General features: G+C 31.4%; 1 protein-coding gene across 1 annotated transcript in view; it reads right to left on the bottom strand.

The window, feature by feature from the left end:
- The window catches only part of LOC145269297 (pyruvate carboxylase, mitochondrial-like), a 402,794-nt gene extending 382,102 nt beyond the window's left edge, over positions 1-20,692 (bottom strand). The window contains exon 1 of the mRNA XM_080124986.1: positions 20,666-20,692. The gene's annotated coding sequence lies outside the window, so the exon portion shown is untranslated. The remainder of the gene's footprint in view (positions 1-20,665) is intronic.
- Positions 20,693-20,991: the final 299 nt, after the last annotated feature.

Below are 20,991 nucleotides of genomic sequence, written 5' to 3' on the forward strand. Positions count from 1 at the left end.
AAAGAATTTTGCCCTTAACTCTGATCAGCTGGCACTTTTTCGTACCCAATTTCCCACAGGTGATGCAAAAGTTTTTTGTGCGGATCGAACAGTCTGCAATTGAACATGCATATTTTCAGTTAAGTTTAATGTCTTCACATGGAACAAAAAAGTAGAGTATTTGAAGCAAGCACTTATTTCATCTGCTGGTGTTGATTGAAGAATAACAGGTAACATTTGTCTGAAATCTCCTGCAAGCAATATTACTGCATTCCCAAATGGTCTAACATTGCCACGCAAATCTGGCAAGGATCAGCCAAGAGCCTCAAGTGATTTTTTGCGTACCATTGTGCATTCATCCTAAACAATAAGTTTGCATTTCTGCAATATTTTTCCCCATATTGGATGTTTTGGAGATGTCGAACATGAGATTTTTGAAAAATTGAATGTTTTAAAGTAGAATAAATAATTCTTCTACTTGGCAGCAAGGTCGCAGGTATTCCTCATGCAGCAAGAGCTAAGGCTATGTCATTTTGTTACCAAATGGCTGCCAAAATCAATTTAATTAGAAAGGTTTTACCAGTTACTTCTGGTGCTGTTCAAGGTAGCAGTAATTTCCAAATAACTTCTATTCTCACAGTCAGTAAATTAGGTGACTAAAATAGGATTTATCCATGTTTTGACAATGCCTTATTCACTGTAATTAATTTAGGAGACTAAAATAGGATGAGGGATTAGAGATGGACAGATAGAGAGGAAGGTATATAGATAGAAAAGAGAAAGTGAGAGGAAAATAGAGAAGGAGATAGAGAAATAAAGGGATTTTTTTTTGTTTTTACATAGGCATCACCACATTATCAAGGCCAAGAGGCCACTCAAGGATAAGGGTTAAAGAGTGTACAGTAGAAATTGGACAATATAGTAATCATTAGTAATGAAAATTTGGTAAATTTGATAACTTATATGGAACGGCTCATCAAGAACTTATTTACGTTAGACTTGAAGACAACCATATTGTAGTCAGCGGGAATGCAGGAAAACGGAAGACAATTCCACAGGCGTGCAGTTCTAAGAAAGAAGCTTTGTTCATGGACTCTACGTTTAGGTTTAGGCACAGATAAAGAGTGGGGGGAATTATTGATAGTGTTTACAGCTAGACGAGTGTTTCTTGTGAAAGTTTGGCGAGGGGGGACCATAGATTGAAGCTCAGTCGAACACTTTCCATGAAAATAACGATACATCAGAGACAAACTCGCAACATCTCTTCTGTGAGATAGAGGTTGCAAGGAAGAGAAAAGGACATCTCCTACGAGGCTACGAAGTCTATTTTGAACTCTATCAAGGCAGGATTGATAGATAAACAGAGATAGGGAGGAGAGTTAGAAACAGAGAGGGATGAGACAGAGGAAAGGAGAGAGATAGAGGTAGTTAGAGAGAGAAAGGGGCTCTAAGAGAGATGGAGAGGGTGATATAGAGAGAAAGATAGATTGAGAGAGGGAAAGGGAGAGATTGATAGAGAGAGATATTAAGAGAGGGGGAGAGAAACAGAAGGTGAACTACACTTCACCGTTTTTTTCCTCGTTCAGTAGAGAAGAAATCTTTCGAGACTGAGGCAATTTTAATGTTTTGTTATTATCCAGAGTACCCCTTTTTTTTGGGGGGGGGGCTAGATTTTCCTTGCATTAGAAACCGACCGGGTTATCTGTACTTTCACTTAACAAATTAATAAAAGAAAAACATTGTAAAATTTGAATTTAACATGAAAATACTATTTTAAAAAATAGCACGATAACATAAGTGCATAAGTGCCACTTTAGGTACTCCTTGGGCGTTGAGTTCCATGGCGACCAGCATAATTATTTAATGGTCGCTCCCTTAGCCCCCCCCCCCTAGTCAAGGCTAATGCATGCGCATGTAACATTTTTTTATTTACTGACGTTGGCTTAGTAACTAAACGATTTATTGATAATTTCGTAACCCTTAAACACATGCCGGAAGATTTAAATTGGTTCATTATTGTTGTACCTATTTACTATGCCTCCCCACGGGACAGAGTTAGACACCAGGGTCGTTTTTTAACGTGGAGAAAAGGTACAAAAATAAAAATTGTCTCAGTCGTGAAGGATTTCTCCTCCACCGAAAGAGAACAAGAAATAGAAGTGCAGCATCTGAAGAACAGATACTACACTTTGATCTTGGTCAAAAGGCCAAGAGTAATTGTTGTAATGAAAAAAAAAAAGTTTCATTCAACACAAAACCAAAAACACATATTAATGATAAATGATTTATTATTCTATTCATTGAAATTTACTAATTTTTAAATAAAAAAGTAAAAAAAAAAGTTAATAAAAAAATGTAGTTGCTTATGTGCGCATAAAAAACTTGTTTTTTTTTTTAGATTAGGTCCACCTTATAATCACCCCCCCCCCCCACCAACATCCTCATCTTAAGAACAGCTTCCGGAATAAACACCACTTTTGGAGGAGGGGGGGGGGGCTATTTGCAAAATTTAACTGATATTTGTTGTCAGCATACCCACCCGAAAAAAAAAAAGGAGGGCTTCAGTGCTTGTGGCAGAGAAGTAGATTTATTTATCAATAAAAGTTGCGGAGAAGTAAATTTATTTATCAATAAAAGTCGTCATTTAAAAAAGAAAATTGTGGAGGTGGACCTAAATGTAAATATTTATCCAAAAAATTATCCCGAAGTTTATTACAAAAACTTTTTTTTTTTTTTGCACTATTCAACAATTTGTTCATCCGTGCATGTAAATTAAAAAATATTTGTAAAAGTGAGAAGTTGTCAGTAAATGATTTAGTTTTTTTTTTTAATTTATTTATTTTTTTACATTAGTCGTAAAATGTTAAGAACAGCTTTCAGAATAAACACCCTCAACCTCTCCATATTAACAACGGATTTCGGAATAAACACCATTTGGGGTGGGGGGGATATTTAAAAAAAAGAGTCGATAAAAGTCGTCATTTAAAAAGAAATTTAAAGTCAAATGTTTGTAAAAGTGAGAAATTATTAATAAATGTTTAGTAACATTTTTCGGTGCTAATGCAGAGAGTGATTCGCGCTATTTTTTAAATCGTGTTTTTTTTTATTCAATTGCAAGGTTAAAGTACAGAATAGGTACAAAACACCCTCCCCTCCCCATGTTAAGAATGGCTTTTTAAATAATAACGTTATTATTTCAGCATGGATCACTCTCTGCATGAGTACCCATTTTTCTTTTAATATTCATAAAAAGTAAAACTTTTTTCAAAATAAATAAATAAATGTTTGTAAATGTGACAAATAATCGTTTAGTTACGGCAACGTCAGTAAATAAAATATGTTACGTGCGGGGTGGGGTGGGGGACTAAGGGAGCGACTATTATTTTTATCTGCTGGTCGCCATGGAACTCAACGCCCAAGAAGTACCAAAATGTAATTTTTTTTTGTCAAATAAATAAATTTCAAGCAATTTTTGCAATAAATAATAGATAGCAACTTCGTTAATTTTACGACTCGCCCCAGCATATTATAAACACCCTAACTTCCCCATGTTAAAACGGCTTTCGGAATGAACACCCCAATCTCCCCATATTAAGAACGGCTTTCGAGGTTTATGGAAAGGCGTTTTTTTTTTTTTTAACATGGGGAGTTTAGGATGTTTATAATACGTTGAGGCATGTCGTAAAAATGAAACAGTTTAGAAAAAATTAAAACAAACTTTCTTATGTAAACAATGCCGTGAAAAGAAACTAAACAATTAAAACGTAATGTTTCATGATTGAAAAGCCTTAACATAAAATTGGTAAGTACATAAATGAATTTAAATTTTTAAAATATGGGATTATTTTGTTTGTGTGTGTGTGTGTGTGCAGGGAGTGATCCGCGCTATTTTTTTTAAATCGTATTTCCACGGTTAATTAAAGTTTTATGATATGTTTTTATTCAATTGTAAGGTTAACGTACAGAGAATAGGTACAAAACACCCTCCCTTCCTCATGTTATGAATGGCTTTTTAAATAATAACGTTATTATTTCAGCACGGATCACTCTCTGCATGAGTAAGTTTTTTGTTTTTTTTACTTACCTTGTAGTAGTTGAAACGGAAGTTACCAGAAATAAAACCGGACAAGTCTCGCAGAAACGACTTCGAAAAATATTTATATTTTATTTAATATTTTAATAATTCGTGAGGTAAATTTATTTTAATGACATAAAACATGCCTCGACTCTAAAGATGGGTTGTCTGAAAATTTCAAATAAATTGGTAACGTAGAAATATGGTTTTATTCACTTTTTAAACTCAAAACTTTATTTTCATAAAAACAATAAAAAAAAGTCATGTTCAATCTATTTTTTTTCTTTGAGAAACAAATATATTTCTGACTTACAAATGCGGTAGAGGCACATATTATTGTTACTTTCTATGGTTTTGATATACCGCGTTTTTATTGCTTACAAAATGGGTGACTGATTTATCAGAACGTTGTGACTAAAAAGTAAGCACCACTTTCAAATGTCGAAATAATGATTATAGAAATTAAGCATGGGAGTGATGGTTGTACAACGTCGCCTTTCGCACTTTTACAAACATTATTTACGTTAACTCTTTTCATAAATAATTTTTTAAAAAAAGTAACTAAACCATGTATTGATAATTTGTCACATGTACAAACATTTATTTATTTACGCAGGCTTAACTCTTTTCATGAATAAGAAAAGTTTTACTCTTTAAGAATAATAAAAGGAAAAAGTTACTGAACATTTATAAAGGGACTTACTCATCGAGTGGCAGGCACTGTCATCGAGTGGCAGGCACTGTCATCTATGGTAAGTTCGCTACTGTCACCCCACATCAGTGGTGGACAGTGGCTGGCACTGCTGTTTCAAGTATATTACTACTGTTTTTTGGTGGTAACTGCTGTTTTGAGCTGGTTATTTGCAGTTATTGGCATTTACCCACAGGATCTGGTGGACACTGGCTGCCTTAACAACTGTTGTTCAGTGGTCATAACCATCGCTCAAGGGGAGTCATGACCAATAGCATGTTTTGTTTCAAGCCTGAGCAAAGCAAGGAGCACCCTATTATAATTTCTACCCAATCCTGATTTGCTGTGTAGGGGCAGATATGTTCTTGTGCTTATGTATAAAGTAATGTAACTTGAAGTAAGGTTTATTTGAAAAAGAGTCAGTTCTGTAAATTTCAAATTATTTGATTGTTGTTGGATGATGCCTTTCTGATTCGTTAGTAAGAAGTGTTTTTAATCATTCGAAATTCCATTATTCCGATACAGCAGTTCTGATAAATGTGTACAAACAGCTAATGAAATTGACTTATACTAATGTGAAATTTATTGGAACAAGAAGTAAACAAGGACAGTGTGTTGATGTAAAAAATGTGATGAATCAGTGGGGAGAGAGGGAGGAGAAAATAATAAGTGAGTAAATATCATGTTAGCACCATTAAAGATGACTTGTTTTGGAATGTGTCTCTTCTAGGAATTAGTATAAGAATTTATCATAATGAATAAAAGCAATTGGTAATATGTGCAAAACTTACATCTTATATATGCTAATAATCTGACCATATTAAATATATAACATGGTGCTGCCTGCATCTACAAAGCTATAATGTTTTTTCCTAGATGGGAATAATCGACTTTGTTTTATTATATATGTATAGAGAAGATATATATGTATAGGTATTTAAAAAATACCCATCCCAGGACGGGTGAAATGAACAGAACAGTTTTGCACTATTTTTATGTCTTCTAATGAAGATTAAAATCATGATGATATTGATACTAAACATTGAGTTTAGAAACATTATTCCAATTTTAATAATAATCCACTCCATACTTTTCATGTGCAAAATTTAAGTTTTTAAAAAAATTGAAATTCATGGAATCATGTTTAATTGGTGTCTACTGACTATGAATCAAACTCAATGCAAATCTGAAATATTTGAATTTTCAAATAAGAGGATGTCCTTAAAAACTACTCCAAAGTAAAATTTGGAATATCTATAAATTGATATGTATTTTTCAAATTTATAAATTGATAATATGTATTTTTAAAATCTATAAATTGATAATTGATGTATTTTTAAAATTTATAAATTAATATGTATTTTAAAAATTGATAAAGTGATAATATGTATTTTTAAAATTTATAAATTGATAATACGTATTTTTAAAATTTAAAAATTGATATGTATTTTTTAAATTTATAAATCGATAATATGTATTTTTTTAATTTATAAATTGATAATATGTACTTTTAAAATTTATAAATTGATATGTATTTTTAAAATTTATAAATTTATAATATGTATTTTTAAAGTATATAAATTGATAATATGTATTTTTAAAATTTATAAATTGATAATATGTATTTTTAAAATTTATAAATTGATATGTATTTTTAAAATTTATAAATTGATAATACGTATTTTTACAATTTATATATTGATAATATGTAATTTTAAAATTTATAAATTGATAATATGTGTTTATAACATTTATAAATTGATAATATGTATTTTTAAAATTTATAAATTGATAATATGTATTTTTAAAATTTATAAATTGATAATATGTATTTTTAAAATTTATAAATTGATATGTATTTTTAAAATTTATAAATTGATATGTATTTTTTAAATTTATAAATGGATAATATGTATTTTAAAAACTTATACATTGATAATATGTAATTTTAAAATTTATAAATTGATAATGTCTTTTTAAAATTTATAAATTGATATGTATTTTTAAAATTTATAAATTGATAATATGTATTTATAAATTTATAAATTGATAATATGTATTTTTAAGATTTATAAATTGATGTGTTGTTAAATTTATAAATTGATAATATGTATTGTTAAAATTTATAAATTGATAATATGTATTTTTAAAATTTATAAATTGATAATATGTATTTTTAAAATTTATAAATTGATAATGTGTTGTTAATATTTATAAATTGATATGTATTTTTAAAATTTTTAAATTTATACGTATTTTTAAAATTTATAAATTGATATGTATTTTTAAAATTTATAAATTGATAATATGTATTTTTAAAATTTATAAATTGATAATATGTATTTTTTTTATATAAATTGACTAGCATGAGTGCCCGGTGTTGCCCGGGTGTTTAGAGGTGTATGTTGAGCAAAAAAAAAAAAAAGTGGTCATTTTTTTTTTAAACTTTGACCCCTATTATGAACCCTTAAAATTTATTGTTTTGGGCTCAAATCCAGTTATTAAATTAGATCCATGTCCAAAGAACTTATATCTAAAATTTCAAGTGTTTAGACCCAAAATTGTCGGAGGAGTTTGGTAGAGTTCTCAAAGGTCAAATCGTTGACCTTTTACCCCTTAATAAACAAATTTCTGTCCGAAAACCAAACACATAGATTTTCCCAAATCTCAGTACCCTGTATATCAAATTTTGAGCCTGTAGACTTAAAATTGACAGAGTTATTGTGTAGAGAAATGTACACAGATACACGTTCACTTTTATAGATAGATATAGATTATGCGGATGGATGATTTATGACAGGGGACAGCATTTACTATAGAAGATAAAACTATAAATGATGGCATGGCCCTGATAAAGTTTTGGGTAAAGAGGGTCAACATGTATTGATCTGACATGGAAGAGCATTCTACAGGATGCATCATGTCACTTGACAAAGGTAAATAAGGACCTCAGAAGGCCAAGGAATAAAGAAAATACAATTCCCTTAAATGAGATTAAGTCTTGGAAGAGGAAGTTGAAGATATCATGATGCAAATTCCAATAGTAACAGGGATGAACTAAAAAACAATACTACAAGGTTGAGTAAAGGGAAAATAGTGGAATATAAAATTATTGGAAGTGAAAAAAAGGAAAGATTATGAGTACACAACCGAAATCAACTGAAAATTATGACCATTGGCGAAATACAGAACCAGCTGCAGAAAATTAATGTCCAGTGTGTATCAATTGGGATAAGGTTGATCAGTGGCGAGAACTTCCCTATAAGAACTTCTTACATAAGATCATGAAGAACATGTTTTCCTCACAACTGAATAAGAACAAGCAAAAGATGTGATTGATGCAAAGAAGAAAGAAATAAAAACCATGAAAACTCATGAAGTGTATGAATGTGTCCCTAACATATGTCAAAAATGTATATCAACAAGATGGGTGATAACAAAGTTAAGGATAACAAAAAGATAATGATGGCTCATCTTGAAGCATGTGGTTATGAAGAAAATTCACATACTCTAAAAACAGACTCTCCAACATGTAACCTGAAACTATGTGTTTTGTAATGTTAACAACTTGTAATGTTAACAACCTCCGTTAAGAATTGGCAGGTGGGGATCCTTGATTACATCTCAGCATTTTTTGCAAAATGATTTGCTAAAGAGAGAAAAGTATATCTCAGACCATCATCTGAGTCATGTCCAGAGTCACAAGTGTGGAAGCTGAAAAATGTATTTATGGATTGAATGATAGGCTACGTTCTGGTACTCACGAATTAGCTAAACTAAAAAGAATGGTAAGTGCATATGACAATGAACTGTTTCTTTGGCATCACTTATCCGGTATTCTGCCAATGCATGTAGATAACTTCATATTTTGTGGACATGATTATTTTTTTAAAAATGTGATTTCAGAATTAAAGAAAATATTCAAGGTTGGAACGCATGAAAATGGAACCTTCAAATTTCTGGGATTGTATGTTAGGCAAACGGAAGATGGGATCATCATGAATCTAAACAATTATGTGTCATATATTTATCCAATAGATATAAAAAAAACGACCCTTAACGAATAATGATGAGCTGAGTGAAGTGGAGAAGATAGATATAAAAAGACTAACAGGTCAAATGATATGGGTATCTATCCAGACTCGACCTGATGTATCATTTGATGTGTGTAGGATGAGTAATACCGGAAAGGGAGGTCACTTGCATATTATAACAATGATTGTATATAAATGTAATGGCATTCGAGAATGAAGCTACATCCAAGGGAGGTCACTTACATATTATGACAATGAATGTATATTAATCTAATGGTATTCGAGAATGAAGCTACATCTAAGAGAGGTCACTTGCATATTATGACAATAATTGTATATTAATATAATGGAATTCTAGAATGAAGCTACACTCAATGGAGGTAACTTACATATGACAACAATTGCATATTAATCTAATGGTATTCGACAATGAAGCTACACTCTATGGAGGTCACTTGCATATTACACCAATGATTTTATATTATTCTAATGGTATTCGAGAAAAATGCTACATCCAAGGAAGGTCACTTGCATATTATGGCAATGATTGTATATTATTCTAATGAAATTCGACAATGACTATACATTCAAAGGAAATCACTTGCATATTGTAACAATGATTGTATATTAATCTAATGGAATTCGACAATGAATGAATCTACACCCAAGGGAGGTCACTTGCATATTATAATGATTGTATTATTCTAATAGAATTTGACAATGAAGCTACATCCAAGGGAAGTAACTTACATATCATAACAATTATTTTATATTAATCTAATTGTATTCGACAATGAAGCTACATCCAAGGGAGGTCACTTACATATTATGAGAATGATTGTATATTAATCTAATGGTATTTCACAACGAAGCTACATCCAAGGGAGGTCACTTACATATTATGACAATGATTGTATATTATTCTAATGGTATTCAACAATGAAGCTACACCCAAGAGAGGTCACTTACATATTATGACAATGATTGTATATTAATTTAATGGAATTCGACAGTAAGGCTACACCCAAGGGAGTTCACTCACATATTATAAAAATGATTGTATATTAATCTAATGGAATTCGACAATGACGCTACACCAAAGAGAGGTCACTTGCAAATTCCCCCAATGATTTTATATTAATCTAATGGTATTCGACAATGACACTACATCCAAGGGAGATAAGTTGAATATTATAACAATGATTATATATTAATCTAATGGTATTCAACAACGAAGCTACATCCAAGGGAGGTCACTTGCATATAATAACAATGATTGTATATTAATCTAAATGAATTCGACAATGATGCTACATCCAAGGGAGGTCACTTACCTATTATAACCATCATTGTATATTAATCTAATGGAATTCGACAATGAAGCTACACTCAAGGGAGGTCATTTGCATATTGTAACAATGATTGTATATTAATCTAATGGAATTCTTGAATGAAGCTACACTCAAGGGAGGTCACTTGCATATTATAACAATGATTGTATATTAATATAATGGAATTCGACAATGAAGCTACACTCAAGGGAGGTCACTTGCATATTATAACAATGATTGAATATTAATCTAATGGAATCTGATAATGAAGCTACATCCAAGGGAGGTCACTTGCATATTATAACATATATATTGCACAAGCACCTTCTAAATTTTTCAAATCGGACCTATACTGCACAAGCACCTTCAAAATTTTCCCATTGGACCTATACTGCACAAGCACCTTCTAAATTTTTCAAATTGAACCTATACTGCACAAGCACCTTATAAATTTTTCAAATCGGACCTATACTGCACAAGCACTTTCAAAAGTGTCAAATGGGACCTATACTGCACAAGCACCTTCAAAATTGTCAAATCAGACCTATAATGCACAAGCACCATCAAAATTTTTAAAATCGGACCTATACTGCACAAGCACCTTCAAAATTGTCGAATCGGACCTATACTTCACCTATGTCATACAATCCCAGGTGACGCTTGGTATTCTGCTAGTACACATCCACCTATGTCATACAATCTTGATGACGCCGGTTGTTCTGCTAGTGTATATACACCTACTTTATCCAATCCTGGGCTATGCCGGGTATTTTGCTAGTATAGATATCCACCTATGTAATCCATCCCGAGTGACGCTGGGCATTTGGCTAGTACATATATCAACCAATTTTTTCCAATCCCAGGCGTCGCCGAGTGTTCTTCCAATCCCAGGCCATGCCGGGTAATCAGCTAGTATATATGTCGTGCTAGTCCTATATCATACTATTCCGGGCAATGCTGGGTATTTTGCTCATGCATATGCACCAATTTTATCCAATACGCATCTTCTTTTTTTACTTGGTCTTTTTGCTAAGATCAAAGTGTAGTATCTGTTCTTAGAAATAAAGCGGTTTCATCTTTCGCCCCCTCCTCCCACTAACTCATAATATGCCTCTCACCTTCCTCCCTCTAAATAGAATTAGTTAATATACGAAAAATATATAATACGCATGTTTTTCTTTACTTGCTCTTTTGGCTAAGATCAAAGTGTAGTATTTTAGAATTCAAGTGGTCTCATCTTTCACCCCAACCCCCACTAAAAAACATAACCTCCCAATACTAAGAATGGCTTTCTGAATAATGTTTTTATTTCAGAATTTTGAATCAGATGTTTAGCGTTTGTGATGTTTGGAATATGACATCTTGTACTAATTTAATATACGAAAAATATATAATATGCATCTTTTTTTACTTGGTGTTTTGGCTAAGATCAAAGTGTAGTATCTGTTCTTAGAATTAAAGCGGTTTCATCTTTCTCCCCCAGCCCCCAATAAGAAAATAAGGAGGAGGTCATGCTTTGCATGTCAATCTTTAGAGAAACAAAACGCTGATTAACTCATGCCTCCCACCTTCCTCCCTCTCAATAGAATTAGGTCGTAGTGTTACTAATATAAAAAAAAGAAAATGGCCGTTTTTTTTTTTGTTTTGTTGTGCAAAGAGGCATCGATCGTCTCAAGCCAAATATTTTTAAGCGTAATTTTTTTTATTTACTTATCATTTTTGCGTATTATTTTTGGTTTAAGTCTCGGATTTTACTACTTTTAACTTGCTAATAACTTTGGTAACGTTGTAATAGCGTAGAAGTTCATAGTTTAATTTCTATGAGTGTTACATTTTTTTTACCGATAACAACAATGTTTTTATATACAGACTGCCATTACAGCTTGCTGACGCCAAGATCACGTGACATGACAGCGGGTTTTAAATACCAGTTGACCCAAAATAAACGGGCCCGTGTAGACTTTCTGTAGAAGAGTTGGGGCCCGTTTTTGGGGGGCACTTATCTGTAATGTTTAACATTAAAATGTCACTTTTTTAGGCCCCCCCCCCTGCAGAAAATCGGTCAGCTGACCCACTTCTGATGGTCCTTTTGGGCCAATTTTTCGATTTTCGTCCAAAGGGTGGGGCTTTCATATGAGACCAAGTTTGTGAATTTTTGTTCTGTCTGTCAAAGGTTTTTAGCAGACATCAAAACATACACACACACATACATACATACATACATTTTCGCTTTTATACATAGACTAGCGGGGGGGGGGTACCCGGCATTGCCCGGATGTTTGTAGGTGTGTGTATGGGGGGGGGTAATTAATAATCCTGCTTAAATATTATAAAAAAGACAATGTAAAAAAAAAACCCAAAACCAAAACGGAAAAAAAATGCCATAAATAAACCTGTGTATGGGGGGGGGGTAAACTAAAGAATAAGTGAAGTAATAAAAAAAAACGTTTGTTCGAGAGGAGGGATTGAACCCGGAAGCCTTTACGCAGAAACCAATGCCAACTACTTAACGGTCTCGGCCACGAGTGAGAGTAATTAATGAGCATGTTAAGTTAAAGCTTATAAAGCTAAAAGAGGTTTGATTGACAGGAAGACCCTAAATGAGGTCATCGCGGGATCGTTATTTTTAGTTTTCACTTCCCCCAGATGATGGTGGGAGGGGGGGGAGCAGCACGAAAACCGAGAGCACAACATTTTTCACTGTATTTATCCTAAAATGCAGGACAAACAGGGGACATAGACAAGTGTATTATTTTTTGTTTTATTTCACATTTTTATGATTCAGCGTGTAGCGTTTATTAAATTACGTATTTCGTTTCCTGTCTAGACATCTCCCTCTATCTGTCTCTCTCTCTCTCTCTCTGTTTGCATTTGTGTATGTCTCTCTCTCTCTCTCTCTCTCTCTCTCTCTCTCCATCTTCCTTATTCTAAAGAGTGTTACTAAAAAAGAAAATGGCGTCTGGCTGTTTTTTTTTTGTAAAAACTTTGATTGTTAATATTTTTTGTAAGCATATTTTTTTTACTTCACATTTTTGGCTTGTTATTTTTCGTTTAACTATCGTATCTAACTATTTTAAACGTGCTAATAACTTTGGTAACGTTGTCATAGCGTAGAAGTTCATAGTTTAGCTTGTGTGAGGGTTAAAAAATTTTTACCGATAACAACAATGTTTTTAAATTCAGACTGCCATTACAGCTTGCTAACGTCAAGATCACGTGACATGACTCAGCGGGTTTTAAATACAAGTTGACCCAAAATAAACGGCCCCGTGTACACTTTATGTAGAAAAGTTGGCGCCCATATTTTTGGGGCAGTTATAAATCGATTTAAAAATATGTAATGTTTAACATTAAAATGTCACTTTTTGGGCCCCCCTCTGCAGAAAATCGATCAGTTGACGTACTTCTGATGGTCCTTTTGGGCCAATTTTTTGATATTTGTCGTCATATGAGACCAAGTTTGTGAATTTTTGTTCCGTTGGTCAAAAGTTTTTAGCAGACATACAAACATACATACATACATTTTCGCTTTTATATGTATAGATAGACTAGTGGCGTTGCTCGGGTGTTTGTAGATGTGTGTGGTGTTAAATAAAAAAGAACCCGGGGGGAAGGGAGGGAGGATCAAACCCGAAGCCCAGAGGCGAAGTTTGAAAATAAAATCGGCCAGCCAGAATGAGTTAGTGAAAGATCTTTGAATTTATTTAAGTAAGAACCAAATTGACAGGTGCGCGCCCGGAAGTCGTCGAGCATTACGACGACGATGACGATGTAGGTTTGTTTGTTATAAACGAAGTAAAAAAGAAAACAACGTTAACACTTAAGCAGGAAAAGAAACACAAAAAAAACTAACGTAAGGCAAACGAATGATGAAAACAGAAAAACGAACACGTGAAAAATGGCTTAAATAAGCCTGTTCCGATATTAAAATTTAAAAAATCGGTGGGTACCCGGGTGTTTTTGAGTGTGTGGTCGGGGGTGTATAAGCGAAGTAAAAAAAAAAAAAAACAGAAAAACGAACGTTACATGAAAAATGGCTTAAATAACACTGGTTCAATATTTAAATTTAAAAAATCAAAAAAAAAAAAAGATATCTCACACCACGATTCAAACCCAAAACGTTTAGGTAATGAACCAACGCGCTAATCAACTGAGCTAACACAACGTACATGAAATTTGTTCAGTTTTTCAACTATTTAAAGTAAATCAGGTCATGACGTCATCTGACGCATGCGTAGAACCGGTTGAGAGGGCCGTTTTTGTTGACTCCTCCCCCCCTGTCGAAAATTGTCGATTTTGGGGTGAAAAAATGAACGTTTTTGGCCAATTTTTCGATATTTTTTGAGCGAAGGATGGGGCTTCAATATGATACCAAGTTTGTGAATTTTTGTTGTGTCTGTCGAAAGTTTTTAGCAGACACACAACATACATATATTTTCGCTTTTATATATATATAGATAATATGTAGTTTTAAAATTTATAAATTGATAATATGTATTTTAAAAATTTATAAATTTATAATATGTATTTTTAAAATTTATCAATTGATAATATGTATTTTTAAAATTTATAAATTGATCATATGTATTTTTTAAATTTATAAATTGATCATATGTATTTTTTAAATTTATAAATTGATAATGTGTTGTTAAAATTTATACATTGATAATATGTGTTGTTAAAATTTATAAATTGATATGTGTTGTTAAATTTATAAATTGATATGTATTTTTAAAATTTATAAATTGATATGTATTTTTAAAATTTATAAATTAATATGTATTTTTAAAATTTATAAATTGATAGTATGTGTTGTTAAATTTATAAATTGATAATATGCATTGTTAAAATTTATAAATTGATAATGTGTTGTTAAATTTATAAATTGATATGTATTGTTAAAATTTATAAATTGATAATATGTATTTTTAAAATTTATAAATTAATAATATGTATTGTTAAAATTTATAAATTGATAATATGTGTTGTTAAAATTTATAAATTGATAATATGTATTGTTAAAATTTATAAATTGATAATATGTATTGTTAAAATTTATAAATTGATAATATGTATTGTTAAAATTTATAAATTGATAATATGTATTTTTAAAATTTATAAATTGATATGTATTGTTAAAATTTATAAATTGATAATATGTATTGTTAAAATTTATAAATTGATAATATGTATTGTTAAAATTTATAAATTGATAATATGTATTGTTAAAATTTATAAATTGATAATATGTATTGTTAAAATTTATAAATTGATAATATGTATTGTTAAAATTTATAAATTGATAATATGTATTTTTAAAATTTATAAATTGATAATATGTGTTGTTAAAATTTATAAATTGATAATATGTATTTTTAAAATTTATAAATTGATAATATGTATTGTTAAAATTTATAAATTGATAATATGTATTGTTAAAATTTATAAATTGATAATATGTATTGTTAAAATTTATAAATTGATAATATGTATTGTTAAAATTTATAAATTGATAATACGTATTTTTAAAATTTATAAATTGATAGTATGTATTTTTAAAATTTATAAATTAATATGTATTGTTAAAATTTATAAATTGATAATATGTGTTGTTAAAATTTATAAATTGATAATATGTGTTGTTAAAATTTATAAATTGATAATATGTGTTGTTAAAATTTATAAATTGATAATATGTGTTGTTAAAATTTATAAATTGATAATATGTGTTGTTAAAATTTATAAATTGATATCTATATATATAAAAGCCAAACGTCTGTGTGTATGTATGTATGTTTGTTTGTAACGCTAAAACTTTTGAAAGACGGAACCAAACTTGACAAATTTGGTATCATATCGAAGCCCCATCACCCGGATGACAAATATCGAAATTTCACGTCAAACGGACCACTAGAAGTTGGTCAACTGATCAGTTATCTTCGAGGGGGGCCCCCAAAAAACCTGTCATTATCTATATATATAAAAGACAAATGTTTGTTTGTAACGCTAAAACTTGAGATGAAAGATTCCTCTCCCCTAAGAATAAAACATATGTTCAATATCTGCTTTTGTTTTTTCATTGTTTATACGGTCCCGAGCAACGCCGGGTAGCCCTGCTAGTGTATTTTTAAAATTTATAAATTAATATGTATTGTTAAAATTTATAAATTGATAATATGTGTTGTTAAAATTTATAAATTGATAATATGTATTTTTAAAATTTTACACAAAAATCAGAAGTTTTATCTGAACTTTGAAAGTTGCTTAACTTCAGTGATCTAACAAAAACCAATGTATCAAAAAAATATTAAGTAAAAGGTGACCAAAAGTCACCCTTTTCATTAGTCCCTACACTGAAGGTGTCTTTAAAAAACAAAAGTTGCTAAAACGCTTAGAATTAATATCATTTTCTTTCCAATAACATGATCTCACATAAAGGTGTGAAATGTAAATCAACCAACGAAATTGATTTCTCTTTTGTGGAAGGTATTCTCTTTGCAACCGTTGTGAAATACAAAGTCCTAGTAAAACCAAAATTCCCAGAGACAGTGGACTAGGGACGAAACAATCGACTAAAAACCATTACGCTAGTTGTAATCTCTGCTGTGAAGGGCAGAGGAAGCGAATGATGATTCAATTCAGGCACACATAAGTTCGCATATTGTGTGTGACCTTTGTCAGTGCATGTACTCACACAAGCATAAGAAGATATCTATTATTCCAGTCATTAAAAAAAAATGTCAATGTTAACAGTTATTAAAAAAAAACACATGCCCTTCCTTAACCCTACTACTAACTCTAAATCCATATGAAAAATAAATTTCAAAAATAAATGAAACCCTCCTTGTACAATATTCACAGTAAGAATTCTGCTCCCACAATTGAAAAAAACTTTTATTTCCTTGTTGAAATACAAAGTCCTAGTAAAACCAAAATTCCCAGAGACAGTGGACTAGGGACGAAACAATCGACTAAAAGTCATTACACTAGCTGTAATCTCTGCTGTGAAGGGCAGAGGAAGCGAATGATGATTCAATTCAGGCACCCACAATTGAAAAAAACTTTTCTTCCCTTGTTTATTCTATTCATTATTTTCAATCTTCCCATAACATATATTCAACAATAAATTACTGTACACGCAATAACCCTTATTCCTGAGTGGCTTCCGGGCCTTGATAAGTGGTGACCACCTTGTAAAAAACAAAAAATTTGTCATATTCAGCTGATTGTTTATCCATCTTATTAACTCTTATTCTCAAGTGACTTTTTGCCTCATTATCTATATATATATCTATACAAGTGAAAGTGTCTGTCTGTGTGTGTGTGTGGCTGTGTATATTTCCCTATGCAATAACTCTGTCAATTTTAAGCCTACAGACTCGAAATTTGATATACAGGGTACTGAGATTTGGGAAAATCGATGTGATTGGTTTTCAGGCAGAAATTTTGTGATTAAGGGGTCAAAGTTCAACGATTTGACCTTTGAGAATTCTACCAAACTCCTCCTACAATTTTGGGTCTAAACACTTGAAATTTTAGATATAGATTCCTTGGACATGGATCTAATTTAATAACTTGATTTGATCGCTAAACAATACATTTTAAGGGGTCATAATAGGAGTCAAAGTTAAAAAAATTGACCTTTTTTGCTCAGCATACACCTCAAAACACCCGGGCAACGCCGGGCATCCATGCTAGTATATCTATAAAAGTGAAAGTGTCTGTCTGTCTGTGTATTTGTGTGCGTACATTTCCCTACGCAATAATTCTGTCAATTTTTAGTCTACACACTCGAAATTTGATATACAGGGTAATGAGTATGTGATCGGTTTTCGGCCAGAAATTTGGCGATTAAGGGGTCAATATTCAACGATTTGACCTTTGAGAACTCTACCAAACTCCTCCGACAATTTTCGGTCTAAACACTTGAAATTTTAGATATAGGTTCCTTGGACATGGATCTAACTTAACTTAATTTGAGCCCAAAACAATAAATGTTAAGGGGTCATAATAGGGGTCAAAGTTTAAAAAAATTGACCACTTTTTTTTTTTTTTTTTTTGCTCAACATACATCTCCAAATACTCGGGCAACGCCGGGCACCCATGCAAGTATATCTATGAAAGTGAAATTGTGTGCGTGTGTGTGTACATTTCCCTACCAAAGTACTCTGTCAATTTTCAGTTTACAGACTCGAGATTTGACGTAGGGAGTATTGAAATTTGGGAAAATCTTTTTAATCGGTTTTTGGCCAGAAATTTGTCCAAAAACCAAATTCAGTGGGTCAAAGTTTGCCCTTTGAAAACTCTACCAAACTTCTCCCCCAATTTTGGGTCTAAACACTCGAAATTTTAGATGTAGGTTACTTGGACATGGATCAAACTTTTTAAATTGATTTGAGCCTAAAACAATAAATGTTAAGGGGTCAAAGTTAAAATATTTTACCTGTGCGATCTCTACCAAATAACGCAGCCAATTTTGACTCTAAACATTTGAAATTTTACATAAAGAGTATTCAAACAGGCAGCAAGCTTTTAAATCAGTTTTGGGCGAAAATTTCGATGCCAAGAGGTCAAAGTTGAAAGAGTTTACCTTTGCAGACTGTACCAAACTCCTCCGCCAATTTTGGGTCTATACACTTGAAATTTTAGGTTACCTGGACATGAGTCAAGCTTTTTAATATATATATATATATATATATATATATATATATATATATATATATATATATATATATATGCACATAAAGTTATGAACAATACATAGTGCCTGAGCAAAGCCGGCTGGACTGCTAGTTAAAAAATAAAATTGGAAACGTTCCGTGTAACATAAGTTGTCATTAAAAGTCAATTTCTTCTGTACGTGATTGAGAAAGGGGGGGTAATGTTCATCTTACATCGATTTAACACCAAATTCTGAGATTAAAAAAAAAAAAATACTTTTGAAAAACTTACAGTTTAATTTTTTAAAGTAAGGTTCATTTAAGTTTTACATAAAATTATTCCTTCCCCACTAGATTTTTTAGAAGGTGGAATTTTGGGTACTTGTGCACTTGCGTGTAGGTACATTTTTTTTAATTTTTTTTCAGTTGGGACATTTGGAGAGTACATAGCAAGGGTAGACACATAGAATTTTAGGACCAAATCGAAAATTGTTTTTTTTTCTTCGTACCAAAGCCAGAATTCTGAAATTTTTTAATGCGTGTTTTTTGGGGTTTTTTTTTTGTTTGTTTGTTTTGTTTGTTTTAATTTTTACTTTTTAAATAAATAAGAAAATTATAAATTAAAATAGTTTTTTTTTGTTGTTTTTTTTAAATAAAATAGACATTTTATTTTTAATAGAACATGAACATTTCGGTCGGCACTTGTGCACTAGTGCGTAGGTACAACTTTTTTGCTTTTATGTTTTATAAAAAAAAAAAAACAAATCTATTTTTTGTTAAAAAAAAAAATACTATTTTGTGTGATTATAAGTTTCTTATATTTATTTTTTTTAAATTCGATAAATTTTTACAACGTGCTCCAATATGTTAAGAACGGCTTTCGGAATAAACATCCTCCGAACCTCGAAGTTTATTCAGAAAGTCGTTCTTAACATGGGGTGGTTAAAGGTGTTTATACTACGCTGGCTGGGGCACGTTGTAAAAAAATATCAAACCTTCTCAAAAAAAGATCACGCATTCAAAAATTTCTGAATTCTGGCTTTGTTACGAAAAAAAAGTATTTTTCGATTCGGTCATGAAATTGTATTAATTTGCATCGGATATACACTCTCCAAATGTTTCAACAACAAAACAAAATTTGTACCTGATGCACAATTGCCGAATTTTGACTTGATCAGCTGAAAAATAAATCAAGAGCATTTTAAACGCCGGCTAAAAATTGAACAAGCAGTTTTTTGGGGGGGGGGGTTGTTTTGTTTTGTTTTTAATCTTCAAGCTTAATTTGTATTAATGATAATTTTTTTGTTCATAATGTTATAAAAATGATTTTTTAATAAATGCATCCTTGCTTAACTTGCATGTGCGTGCTACACGAAATGCCTTAAATAAAAAGATAACAAATTCTCTTGCTTGCTTCTGATTGGATGATGCTGACAACACCTTCTATCATGTCGACTCCCACTTTATTTAGTGTTTTGCTTTTTGTTTAGAGAAAAATATTGAAAAGAAAGTTAGATATACAAAAAATTGAAACGTATTTATTTTTACCTAAAGCAAAATTACAACTTTCCACACGTGAATTTGTTTTTTGAATCTGCATAAATATGCTTGATCGAAAATGAGATTTTTTTTTTTTCAAATTGTTCAACACAGCCTGACACATTGTATATATTTAATTGGTACATTTTTATGACGTGCCCTAGCGTATTATAAACATCCCAACCTCATCATGTTAAGAACGGTTTTCGGGGCTGGGGGGGGGGTCATTTCGAAAACCGTTCTTAACATGGGGAGGTTGGGGTGTTTATAATACACTGGGGCACGTCGTAAAAATTTACCGTTTAATTTATTGCTTAAGTGCACAAACAAGATTAAATGGAGAATTCCATGCTTACCTTGTAGATACGCGTGAACAAATGTCCCAAATAAAGAAGATAACAAATGAATTTCTCTGGCTTGTTTTTGATTGGATAATACCAACAGTTTTTTATCTCCTTTTTTTTTTATCTACGTTTAGAGAAAAAATAGATTAAAAAGAAAAACATGTAAATGTGACCCCTGTGTGTGTGTGTGTGTGTGTGTGTGTGTGTGTGTGTGTGTGTGTGTGTGTGTGTGTGTGTGCGCGTGTGTGTGTGTGCGCGTGTGTGTGTGTGCGCGTGTGCGTGCGTGCGAAATTTGATCAACAGCTGTACATTTTACTTTGGTAAATGGATCTTGCTTT

Source organism: Euprymna scolopes, chromosome 45 (assembly GCF_053919585.1).
Source record: "Euprymna scolopes isolate OS-2025 chromosome 45, ASM5391958v1, whole genome shotgun sequence".
Classification (NCBI taxonomy): Eukaryota; Metazoa; Mollusca; class Cephalopoda; order Sepiida; family Sepiolidae; genus Euprymna; species Euprymna scolopes.